At 38.9% G+C, this 13551-nt stretch overlaps 1 long non-coding RNA gene across 2 annotated transcripts in view; it reads left to right on the forward strand.

The window, feature by feature from the left end:
* Window positions 1–2388: 2388 nt before the first annotated feature.
* Window positions 2389–13551, forward strand: part of LOC134173054 (uncharacterized) — a 35973-nt gene continuing 24810 nt past the window's right edge. For both annotated transcript variants that reach the window (XR_009968114.1, XR_009968113.1), the window contains exon 1: window positions 2389–6365. This is a non-coding gene — a long non-coding RNA (uncharacterized LOC134173054). The remainder of the gene's footprint in view (window positions 6366–13551) is intronic.

Genomic DNA, 13551 nt, shown 5'->3' on the forward strand with positions numbered 1-13551 from the left:
AATACCGTCCACAATTTCTGTATCTTGCTCCTTTTTGAAGTTAAGTGCTACAGCATGAAAGGTTTGGGGTAAAAATTGGAGATACTGAATGGTATAGGAAGTGAACTGCAGAGGAGATGTAGTTTGAATTTATTGATAGCATGTAAATTTAGGAGGTAATGTAATTCTCCATAATGTAGCAATTAACTGCTGCTCTGGGTGAAAGCATTATGAAAGATTCATAGGACCCGTATTTGATTTCCTTTAGAGAGATAGCACTTCCTAACTCTAATGAGAAAAAACTTCAAGTAAGGATTGTTACATTCTTCAAGATACAAGACAAAATAAAAAAAGCAGTTATTGGCAACTACAGTACCCAAATAGGGACCTGGATATCTGTACCACACTCAAAAAGGAGTTCTGTCTTGTGATTGTCATTTGCAGTCTTTGTATTGTGCCAAAACACTTTGGGAGAATCACTGATGCAGGTAAGTAATAGTATCTGTGATAGTAACATGGCAGGATGCACAGTGCTCAATATTCCACCTGCTCTTTCCTCTTCCTATAGAAATTAAGGAAACTGGTGGGTTAGCATATTTTGGGAGGGGACTTTTTTTTGGTATCTTTATTCTGTACAAGAAAATCAAGAGAATGTGCCTAAAACCACATTAAGAGCACTGCTGAGTGCTGTGCTGATGAAATTAATGGTAATGAAAGTGCTCTAAGAAGTAACTCTTTATACAGGCCGTGAACAAGGAATGAATATAAAGTAAAACTGAAAAATGCTTGTTTTCTTATCAAGCTGCTTAATAAAACTGTAGGAGAACTGCTTCTTTAGACCAAACTCCGGATCAAAGAATTTGGAAAACATTTTCTCTGAACTTCTAATTCCTGTTTTGTTTCTCTGAACCACAAACAAAGCTTTTGTGTCTGAAAGTCTTACACAGATGAGAAGAGCCTTTCAGTTATTTCATCCTGTTTACTTCTAGTCCAATACTCTTTTTCCTTACCATCTTTTAACTTGCAATCTTAGCTTGTGTTAGTGGAAACGGTAATTATTTAACTTAATGTTGAAAAAGTAACCCACCCTCACTGATGTACTGCCCTTGTTCCTGTGCTTATTTGGATCCTTCCGTGAGTTTTAAATGTAGAATATTTCTATTGTGATTGTTGCTATGAAATCAAATGCATGTGGATTTATTGCATTGATTTCAGATTGAGCTGCGTAGTTCTCGTGTACTTATTTCAAATCTAGATCCCAAACTCTCCTTTAAAAGGGGGTCTGTGTGAATAGCATAGCTTTTACAGATAAGAAAAGTAAAAAACATATCCAGAGGGCAGCAAGAAACAAGAGTTAGGAGCAGAATATCAGCCTTCCGTCTTTATTTGTTAGCTACCCTTTAGACCACTTGGGAAGATTGATGACATCCCAACAGATAGTATCATCAGGAGCTCTCCTTGGTTCTTTATTGCCCTCTTCTAAAAAAAAATTATTGGTTACAATCTTTTTCTGTAGGTTTTGTGTATGTACAGTTGTTGTTTATGACACTGCGAGCAACATGTGCATGAATGTGGTTAAGTTTAATGGAGAAAAAGATACTTTTCTCCAGCAGTAAAATCCAAACCGGGAAAATGTGCAAAAATACAACATTTCTGAATGGCTCTTGCCTGAGATCAAAACCGTACTGCTTCTCCAAAATCTGACCACCTGAATGCTGCTATCTCAGTTTTATCATGGCTTTACTTAGAATCATAGAATCATAGAATAGTTAGGGTTGGAAAGGACCTTAAGATCATCAAGTTCCAGCCCCCCTGCCAAATATCTTGTGATAGCAGCTACATATATGCTATTCCAGATCACTGTTTTACAATCTTACAAAGTGATGAGGAGGAGCCCATCATGATTTTATTTGTTAAGAAAATACAGTTGGACCTACAAAGTTGCTGAAATTAGCCATATGGTGTTTTGTGGAGTTGATCTTTGCAATGCCCAATTTATTAAAAAGAAAAGAATAATAACTATCCTGTTCAATAAAAGCATTTAATTATTATACTAGATATTTATTATGTAGTACAGTTGTGGTAGAAATAATCAAAGATTGAAAGAAAATTTATTTATATCCAGTTAGTGTTAGTCAGTTGGAGAGACAGCAGCAGTCATCTCTGGTTAGGCTGGTTCTTGAGAAGAAAACACGCACAGTGGCATTCCCCTAGTGCTAAAGAGTGAGAAAACCAATCCAATCAGAAGAAACATGAAACGAGATTATGTGAGTTGAGCATATTTATTTAGTTAGAGAATACCAAATGGCTTTGGTGTCATTGGCCTAACGGATACAGAACTGCACTAAAATCCACTTTTCCAATTCATGGGTAAAAACTAATGGAGTTTTTGTCTCACAGTAAATACAGCAACAAAAGACTGCCTAGAGAAAGGTAAATAATTTTCAAATTGTTTCTGTAACACAAGAAAAAATTATTGCTAAGTATTTTTTTTTTTGCAGTGACTTACACTAAGCTGACTCAATTGTAATGAAAGCTTTTTAAAGAATGTTTCTTTTATCTTTGGGAGAACCATACTTGTGTGTGAGGAAAGTTATTTCACAGGTTTTCATCTACTGAAATTAATTAGATCTTGTAAAGTTTATACCAGAACTTTCAGTGTCTCTCTTCCTCTCTAATTTTCTTATGTAGTTCTTATAGTCTACAGGAAGCTCCTGACCATTTTAATAAGCTATTAGTAAGGTAGTACCAACCCCCCTTTGGCTGTGAAGATGTAATGATTTGCAATAGATAAGTGGTCATTAGAAGTAAGTTATGGTGTGATTTGTCGGAAATTTCCTGTTGCAAACAGCAGACCGAGTGCAAAAATTATTCCGGTTAATGTTTTTGTATGAAAAAGCATGGTTCTCTGCGCCAACAGAGGAATTGTCCTCCATTCAGCAGAGATTTTGTGATTTTTCACCTCGTTGTATTTGTGAAATCAAAGCTACAGTTTCTGCTGAACTGGTGGGTAATTAGATGTGGTACGTAATATTCCTTGACACTTGTTTGTTTTTAAAAAAATCAGTCCGTAAAAATTGCTTCTCCATTTTTGCATTTTTACTTCTCTTCCAGTCATAGCTAAATCTGTGGTTGCTCGTCATACCATAATGAAAAATCACTTAGCAGCTCAAGTGAATGACTTTCATTGATAACAACAAGGGGGCTTGTTCACTGTCACTGAAGTACTTGTAACAAATCTCTTCTATACTTCAGGGGGAGCTTTGGGTATGCAAGAGGCATAGAGCTAATTTCTAACGATGGCTATACTCAGCATATTTCATGTCTTTGAAGATGGCTTCTGCCAAAATCGTTTTGTGAACTTAGAAACCAATGTGGTACCGTTGGCCTTGCACTGTGTATGACTGCTTGAGATGTTGAATGCATATGTCTATGCTGCATAATGAAGGGTTGTGTTGAGAGACATCTGTACTAGCTCAGATAAACAGAGTAGTATATGTTTGTAAGTAGAGTATGCAGGAAGGACAGCCATATTGATAAGGCAGTCAGGTCTAATAAAGCTGAACGAGGTCATGAAATGACAGTAACCCTTTGTCACATAGGGATAGTATATCTCCATGAAGTCATAGTATTATTTATTTATATAGTAAGTATCAGGCACAGGATTTTCTGCCTTAAGTTTATATAGTACGGAAGCTTAATGAACTACAAACTCATTCCATTGTAATTATATTCTTACACATTGGTATAAAAGCTGCCTTTAGATGAAAATCCTCACTTTCCAGTTTAGCATATTCATCATGGTTTTTTTTTTTGTTTTTCTTTTTAGAGTAGAATGTGTACAATGCAGCTACAAGAGAGTTTGAAACAGGTGTACAAAACAGTGAAAAAGGATGACATGAGGAACTTTTGCTTGTTCACTGAGAGTAAACCTCCTAACTTTTGAAAGACCAACAATGATCACACCAAACAGAAACCTGCATTTTGCATCTTACCTGAAAAAAATATAAATTTTGGTGCTTCCAGTACCATAGCGTAATACTGGTTCAGTGTATTCTCTACATACTCTTCTTCAGTTCTTCTAGACTTTTTCATCACTTGCTGGGTTAGAGCTTTACATAGCTAAAGTTTTATTTCCCAGTCTACTGAGCCATGCTGAGGAGAAAGCTAATAGAATAAATCACAAGAGAGAGGTGTCAGTCTATTTATAAGGCTTCTTAGCTGATAATTGGATGGGTGTCCAGACACATCTTGACATTGTATTGACATAAGACCCAGGTAAGTAACGTCCTTCCTGCACCTTCTTATCTTGTGTCCACTCTAATAGCCCCTGGAAGCAAAGAGGCTGGCAGCAAGGGTAGATTCGTAACTCTGCAAATTTAGGCAACTGGCAATGGTTTACTTTCCGGAGCATTCTTGCCTTGTGATTTAGACACAAACATAGGTACCGACATAGCTATAGAGCAACAACTGGAGCTGAAACCACATTTGACTAGTAATTGCTTATTCTATGTAGGTGTGAAATACCTGCAGAGTTCTCAGCGGGTTCAGGGAATATACTGTGTTTCAGAAACATTATTCTTTTGGGTCTTCGAAGTCAAACTGCATCCCAGTTTGCAGTTTATGAGAAACTTGAAAATACTGGTACTAAATGGGAAATCTATCCATAACTACACGACAGAAGGCACTCCATTAGACACAAATACTTGCTTTTCCCTCTGCTATATCTGCTCTATTTGTCTCCTGAACAATTAAACCTAACAAGATCAGTGAATCAGTACTAGCAGGTCAGAACAGGATAGTTTGTTTAGATTTCTGGTAGGTGATGAAGTGCTCTGTTGTGTGTGAGGGAGGAACTTGGTTTTTTTCCCTCTGAGGGTGGTGGTGGTGAAGTATATAAAGACATAGCTGATACCAGAAATGCAAGTCAGGGCACAATTAGTAATATAATTGCACCATAGTAGCAATAATTATTATAATTACTTTTATTTACATAAATTTAATTCTGTGCTAAATCCTGTAATTAATGTTATGGAGACATTGTGATCTGTGGCTTGTGAAGTGAAAGATGATTCAAATAGAGTTTTCCCCTTGCAGGGTGAACAGTAACTTCCTTTTTGAAGCTAAGAAATGTGGTTTTACGCTTTAAATTACAACAATCAATTTCTTGAAAAGACTCAGACAAGTCTAGGAACATATGGAAGGCACTGCCTCCTCTGGGCACTGTTTAGTATTCACCAAGAGCAAAGGAGAGAGAAGTCTGCTCAACTGCATCTGGAGTCTAACTGATCGCTGCTTGGAGTCAAAACATAGCACCTGGCAATAACAGGCTCAAGCCAGAGTCTGAAGGGTGAAGTCCCCAGCAGTGGGTACAAGGACAGGAAGATGAAATGGCAGTATGGAAAGGGAATGGCACAGCACCTACTGCTTCTGTTGGGGGTGGAATTACAGAGGAGTTGCAGCTCTTTACTAGAGGCTGCCAGGTAGTGGGACTTGGAACAACTAGTGAGAAACTAAATAATGAAGAGAAGCAAAGGTTTGGGGCTAGAAGTGGTGTTGCTGTTTAGAGGACAGGAAGCTCTTCTTAAGGAATAATGAGCTGGAGGATTTGGGGGCAAGTATACTGAGAAAGGAGGGTTGGGTAATGTGGGGGATGGATGATGTCTTGGGAGATGAAAACCAGGAAAACTGCTGATATTTTATCTTGGCAGTCTGTCATGCCTATCCTTTGATTTCTGGTAACCCCACACTGATTTGGAGCATATGCCATAAAGAATAGGAAGGAAATAGCATACAAGGTCCCCTACAGTGTGGGGAAAACATGGCCTGGGCACATGAGAAATTTTCTAAGTTGGAATATGTCACTGAGGTGGGATGATACATATATGCTGTAGTATGTGCTGCAATGTGACCAATACACTGACCAAAGAGGCTCCCACTGGTGTGGACAGCAAGCATGTGCTGAGGCAATGCCCCAGCCCAGGTGGTGTGCTTGGAGCCATTAGCTCTAATAATTAACTTTACAACTTCTCTCAGCTGGGTCCAGGTGGCTAACAGGGCTGAGGGAGGATTTGCAGGGCCAGGAAACAATTTGCTTTAAAAAGTTCAAATATATAAACCTGATGAAGATATGCCATCAATAGATTGAATAAGCACTCTAAGGGTGTTTATAACAACAGATGGTTTCTGTAGGGTTTTACTGGCTTCTTGCTGCTACTCATACTTCTGCTAGGACTAAGCATGAGTCAAAGACTGCTACCTGAAGGCTTTTGAGGAAACTGCCTGGCTTTGGAAAGGGAGTGACTGGAGTCTGCATCACACTAGGAAATCTTGGAGAGGAGGTTGACCTGCTTTGGACTTCTATGTAGATTTGAGCTAACAAAGAGGTAAGAGGGGTGGTGTGGTTGGGAAGGGTGAGCTGGGGAAGCTGAGGAGTCTCTACCACTGTGGGTGGTATGGATCTGTGTTATCTTTCTGTTTTTCTGAATCTGCACTGGGTGCTGCTGCTGTTTCTGAAGTGAAGTGCTGAGGATGCTGGCCAGAAGAGAGCTGTGCTCCGACCTAACATGTGGAAAACCCAAGGTAAGCATGAGCCAAAGGGACTGCAGTGGCAGGTTTCTCCAGGAACAAGTATGCTGTTATAGCAGCTACAGCATGGAGTGCTTCTAAGGGAATCCTAAAGCAAAGTCTTTATAGAATACTGTTCTGGATTACTGCAAAAGGAGCTGGAATTATGTAGTTGCTGTGGGGTGTAATTAGTGGGCATCGTAAAAAAAATGATGGAAAGTAGCTGCAAGTCACTTGTACTTGTCTGGATTGAAGTGTTCAGCTGTATAATATGTATCAAGGTGATGATGGGTACCTGAGTCCAGGTCTCTTGCCCTGCTTGCTACAGCTATGCTAAGAGAGTTGCTCAGCAAAACGTGGCCTGTGTTATGTAACAGTGTGTTTTCCACTTGAGCTGTCTTGGGAATGGGGTAAGTGAAATAGGGGGAGTTTAACATGCTGCTGTGCTTGGGCTAATTAAAACAATTTGTTAATACTTCATAATTTCCAATCTTTGTTTTGCTGGTATTTTTAAGTGTGTGTGAACTGTAATTTCTGGGAATGGCTAACGAGTTCTGGTTGCTTTCATCTGAACACACAGTTTTATGACGATCTAAGTTTTTTGCTTTTAAATGGTTCTGTCCTGTTAGGTGCCCATGCTGTTGGGTATTTATTTTATTATTTTTTGCTGTTGTAATGAGCAATAAATAATAAAATATTACAAAATGCTTTATAAATACTAAATGCAATAATAAAGAAAATAATAAATATAATAGAGATATGGTTATATAGAATTATATACATATAATGATAAAATACTAAAAATGTATAAATAAAATGTTATAGTTATAAAAATATTATAATTTATTATGTTAAATATTATTTTTATAATATGTATTATAAAATATAACCTTTGAGATGTGGAGTGTTTTCTATGGGGAGGCTTTGGGCTTTCAACAGTGCTTTCTTGCTTGCTTAAGCAATTGGTTCCTTTTTAATGTTAGTGTATTTGCTTAACTTTAATGGATGTGAATTTACGTTCCTGGAGAGAGAGGTTTAGGAAACAACTTTTATCCTTTGTTTTCTGCTCACTGTTGAGGGGGAGGTAGAAGAAGAGGGTAAGGAGCAGCAAATCACAGAAAACTAACAAAGAAAACTAATGGTAAGGAAGATCCTGTGTCTAAGATGGGAGAAGTGAGGACTGTTGAGAACTATCTTCTTGTGGTTTTGGTCTGCAAACTGAAACTTTTCTCCCTGCCAGGAGTGATAAAGCAAAACCCATAAATAGGTGCATGTTACAGTGACTACTATGCAGAAAATCATATGTAACATAGAAAACTTTTGAAACCATTATATTTCAGTTTTCTCCTCTGGATAATGAGAGGTCATGGAGAAGCATGACCCTGTGACATGCTGACACTGTAGGTAAAGAAACATTCAGCTTGGCTTTGTAGTAATTCTTGAATGGAAGCATGGGGAATACAGGACAGTACCCAAGTTCCCTGGGTCTGCAACAGCATGTGTCTACAGGGCTGACTGTATTCATGTGATAATACAACCCCTGTCTTGTTAAATGGGGTGTGAGTTCATAAGAACTTGGCTGTGCTACTCCCCAAATCACACTGGTGAGTCCATGTGATTGTATGTGATCCTACTTGTGCCTTTGTTGATTTTTACACAAAGGCAACATGGACTTTTCAAGTTGGGTCTGGGTTTAGCTGCTGCTCTCATTTTATGTAGGTCACTTAAATTTACCTTCTCCCTTGGTTTCTGCTGCCTCCCTGAAAGGGCAGTAATGGCCCATCTTGTCTGTCAGTTTAAATCATTGCTAATTGCAAGCTGTTAATGTTTGTAAATGATTAGAGATTAAATTGCCACTCCGTTATTACCACAGAAATAAAATCAGTGTCAACTTGCCTCATCCACTTTTGACCCCAGGCTGACAACAGTGAGGCCTGTGCCTGGGGAAGCAATTCATGGCTTCTATAGAAGCAGCAGAGGTGCTTGCTGACTGTTCTTCAAACAAATATACAAATCAAGGAAAAGCGTTTCAAACCTTGGAGGTACAACACTGCTTTGCTGCTGTGTTACTTCTCGGCAGGGAAGTTTCTCTGGATTTAAAAGAAGAAATACAAAATATTGGGCACTTTGTGAATAGCCTTGGAAAAGGCAAGACAATGCGCAGCATGCTGGAAGCTAATGGGGAGAAGGGTGTGGGTGGTAGTAAGAAAAGGAGTTCCTACAAAGGATACTGAGTATTATCATAGTGTTGCCCTTCTGTATTTCTACCAGTGAGTATGAAAACCCATCTGTTGAAAATGGATACATCTGACTTTTATAGCTCTTCCTAGCTATCCTACATGGGATAATTCCCCATTAATTCCCCATTTTACTTGGATAGGAAATTCCCCTTCACAGATGTGGCACAGTCCTGCAAGTCAGAACCTCCCGTTTGCCGCTTCAGCGAGCAGCACCAGCTACATGCTGGGTCTTCCCATGTGAGCAGGATTTAGCATGGCTTACTACTGCTATTAACACTAGTTGGTCTGGCAAACTAACTAGAAGTATATTTTTAGTTCCAATCACTAAGATCCAAGATGACAAGGTGGAAACTATTCAGTCATATAAGTAAAATGCACAGCTTAGGCTGATTTTTCTTTTTTTCCTTTTTTTTTTAAGCTCTTGATTATTCCAAAGAAGGTAAAAGGTAAATAGAAATTCTCTCAACATGAATAGATAAATGCAGGAGTCCTGAGTGCCTTTGCAGAATTGGAAGGTTGTCCAGTCTATATAGATCCATGTCCAGAGTCGTGATTTGCTCCATGTAATGGTCATGTAAATGAGCTAATGTACCTTTTTAGCAAGGCCTTGTATTTCATAGCTGAATCCAGTCAAGTTAAAAATCTCATTTCAGCAGAAAAATACAGACTTAAGCTGAAGGCTGGGGTTAATATAATTCCTGTAGGACTTGTAGAAGGCACACCATATGCATTCATACAGCAATTTCTGTTGGCTTCCTTGAACACCTCGTGTTCATAGAGAAGACCAGACCGTGGTCATACACTTTGTAGTAAAAGAAAATTAGAGGTCTGGTTTTCATGAGTGCCTGTTGATGTCTGCAGACTGGGATAATGAGGCTAGGCAGGCCCTTGGCAACAGAGCCTGCATGTGTGGGCTGCACATGACTTTAAGCTATAAAATAAACCAAAAAGCTTAGACCCCAGCAAAGATCTGTGTGCTGTGGTGTTCGTGATAAAGGACTTGAAAAGGCAGCCTGGACTGAAACAGAGCAGGCAACATTAGACCATAGTGAGAACTCAAACTTGCTTAAAGTCTGTAGCAAGTGATTTTAGAGACGGCAAGTTGGAAAAACTGTTTGACAGACATGGAGACTTAAAGCAGAGATAGATAGGACTGCTAGTTTGCTGATGGCTGCTTTTCTGGGTAAGAAATGTCAACAACTCCTCTCTTGCCTTAGCAACTGGGTGCAACTGTGCTTTCCTGCAGAAGGAACTGAGGATATGTGCAAGCTCAGCCATATTATATCAATTTTATACTTAAGCCTGGAAAAAAAAATACTGCAACCTCCCTTTATTTTATTATATTAAAAAAGATACCAAAGCTGTTCTGAACCTTTGCAACATAAATGGGAGCAGGGAAAATTGGAATGGGCTGTCTCTCACTGAAGACATATGTACTGTACTGTAACTTTATATTCCGGTATCCTTGAGCTGCTAATGTCACTTGCCCCTCTGGTAAATTAAATCACTGTTTTTCTTGACTATTTATTGTTTTTTTTTCTATTTCTGGGAACATCTGGGTCTCAATATTGGTGCAGAAAGTTTTTGTGAACTCAACAGTGCTGTACTTGCCCTGTTTATTCTTAAAATTGAATCATGTACTTCTTGCTTGAAATTAAGATTAAAAAAACTTTATCCACGTTAGGAATATTTGTGTCGGGCAATAATACCATCTGCTGTAGCTTCTTGGTGCCAGATGAAGTTCTTGGTTGTGATACGGGCAATCAAAAAATGGAATCTACAGAAACCCAAACCCTGAACTTATTGAGAGAAACGATTAGATCACCTTAAGGATTTATTCTATTCACAATGTCTTTCCCAAAGCTCTTTCTGGATAGGATCATCCACACATTCTTCTCAAAAATCAAGGTCCTGTTTTGTGAGGCAGGTGCTGTGTTAGTGCTCCCTTTAACCCGGTAACAAGAAGGAAAGAAAGGAAACAGATTTTGCTTATGATGGCAAAATAAGAAATATAATTCTCGGTATTCTCTTGATAAACTTGGGCTAATTCTTTTAACGTAAAAATTCCTTGCTTATAAGATGGTCTTTAGCTTAATAATATAGGAAATAAAGTACAATCTAGGGGACTTACTTTTTCCTCCAACAGTTGGCCATTTAGTTTCTAAGGAATATCACGAAGAAGGGAGCTATTATCAGCTGTGGTTGAGGCCTTTCTGATCTTGCTGGGTATATCAGCAGCTGGAGAAATCAGTTTCCCAGTCTTGAACTCTTTTTCTTTGCAGTTGTTTTATCTTTGCTACTAACAAAGAATAATGCTTGTTTGTGTTATAGATCAGCTGCTTCATTTGCAATTTCTATAGTGATTTTATTGCCTTTAGTGCTGCTGGCAACTCAGATGGTGATTTCATGGGAGAATTGCCACTGAAATACCTGGTTCATGTCTGTAATGTCTGCTCACTTTGTATCTCCATATGAGATATTTTACAGAAAAGTAACACTGATTATGCAACTGTGCACAGTATATGGGCTCAGGGGAGAGATCTCACTTGGCTTCAATCCACTTTGGTCTGAAAGCTGGTCCAAGGTTTTATGCACCTATAACTATTGCCTGTATTGCAGAAGAGTAACACCTTCCTTTCAAGTGCTTCACCCTGATTCTTAGTCATAAGTCTGTATTTCATAATCTGTGGCTGAGGGATTTTGTGAGACTAGACCAGTGATCCTAATCCACCCTGTTGGACTTCTGCCTTTGTGGGGCTGTAGCATTGCTTTCATTCTTCCCTTGGCAGATTCTATATATTGTGACTATCTCCCTTGCTTCAAAAGGAAATCACATACAGAAAAATACATTCATTATCTTTGCATGTATGATGAGTTCCTGTTAATATCCTTTGGAAATAACTGGAAATGGATTTGTTGTCCTAATTTGCACTACATCACAGAACTTTGAGCAGGGAATTTGCCAGCAGTTAAAGCAGTGGCTACATGTGTCAGGGAAAATAATTTTTCATATGGTAGACTGCAGATGTTTAGTGCATACACTGGCTGTTCCTCATGTATGGCAACAATTTACCCGTCTCTTGTGAGAGAATTAACAGCAATAGATATTAACTACAGAACTTGGAAGGTGCTGTAGGTTATTCTAAGGCAAAACCAAGTTATTGAGTTGTCAGATACTTGCCAGTTCTTAATTGCATCGCTTCTTGTCTCAGCATAGCTACACTGCTGTAATATGGATCTTGCTGTACAAAAACCGTGCTTATTTAGAGCTTGTATAATTACACATTTGGCTTTAAATTGTGAGGTAGCAAATCAATAGCTAGTGGCCAGCTACTTTCTGCCCTGGACTGTGGGATAATTTTTTCCATTAAAGATCTTTAAGACACTGAAATAAACTAATTGCATTGGACCTCCTGGAAAAATTCCAGGAAAGTTTTAGGGTGTAAAAAGTCCATGTTGCTATGGTCATCTCTGGTTTATGGAGGCACTTGGTACCTCCAGGTCCTCCCAAGAATCAATCACGACACCTGTGCCCTGTTTGGATATAAAACTTATTTTTAGTTCCTTCAGTGCTAGATTGCACTTGGCACTTGTAGATGTACATCCATTTCCTCCTACACGTGCAAGCTATCCCATCAAACTTAACTGTGAGCTCTTTCAGGTGGGGAGAGGTGTAGGCTGGCCTCCACTGACAGCATCACTTATGCCTGTGTTGCAGAACAGCTTCCACCCAGTACAGCTTGCAAGCCTTGCTGCATAAGCTGCTTCTCTTACATCGTGTACACAACACTGAACTATCGGAATTCCCTTCTGGCACAAATGTACTTCATACACAGTTTGTCATGAAGAACTGGTTTTGGTGTTGCTCATATGTAGTCACTAGATGTGACTTGGTGTCATTCCCTTGGAGTGTGACTTCAGAGTGGGATCGGTTGATACAGGAGAAATGACAGTGTTACAAGGGCTTTGCTGAAGAGCTCCTTTCACATGAGCTGTATGGGTTCCTGCCAGTCTAGCTTAGTCTTTTCCGTACTTTTCATGTGACATGACTATTTCAGAAAGATCTCCATACTAGGGAGAAAAAGCTTGAAATCTCTTGCAAATCTGAAGCGGTTTTCTTCCAATTAGAGGAGATCGCAGTTGGAGGCTGAAATGAAGTCAAATCCCTTTGAAGTGCTGAATAAATAGCACCAGCCTTCAGAAGGATGAAAACTGACAATGCCTGGATCTTGCTGATATGTAAACAACACATTGCTAGCTACTGGAGAAAAGGGGGTTATTGTATTAATAATGTATTTCTGCTCTCATCCTCTTCTACAAGCTCCATCCTGCCATGGCCTGTAAGTTTATCACATGATAACAAACATTTTTACTGCTTTGTTTAACTTGATAACATGTAGCCAAATAATTCTGTGCAACCCTTATTAAACTTAGCAGAAATAGCTGGATGGACTTTGATCTCAAGTCTACCAGTAAGTGAAAAAAGCTCGGATAAACAGAGGTACCACTACCAGTGACTGTTACTGTTCTGAATGATTGTAAGCTTTTTCTGCAGTTGCATTTATTTCTCCTTTTCTGCATTATGCAGATTATAGAAATGGAGCCTTGTATATATCAGGACTGTATAAGAGGGTATGGTGAAATCCAGCAGCTAGAAAACCGCTTCTGTATGTATGTGTGGGCAAACTTTAGTTTTGCCTGAAGAATGTAACTTTATGCTTTTTAACTTGTGGTGCAGATGCAGCAAATGTGCAATTAAGCCTTC

Source organism: Pezoporus occidentalis, unplaced genomic scaffold, assembly GCF_034315485.1.
Source record: "Pezoporus occidentalis ecotype Australia unplaced genomic scaffold, CSIRO_AGI_Poc_V1 ctg49, whole genome shotgun sequence".
NCBI lineage: Eukaryota > Metazoa > Chordata > Aves > Psittaciformes > Psittacidae > Pezoporus > Pezoporus occidentalis.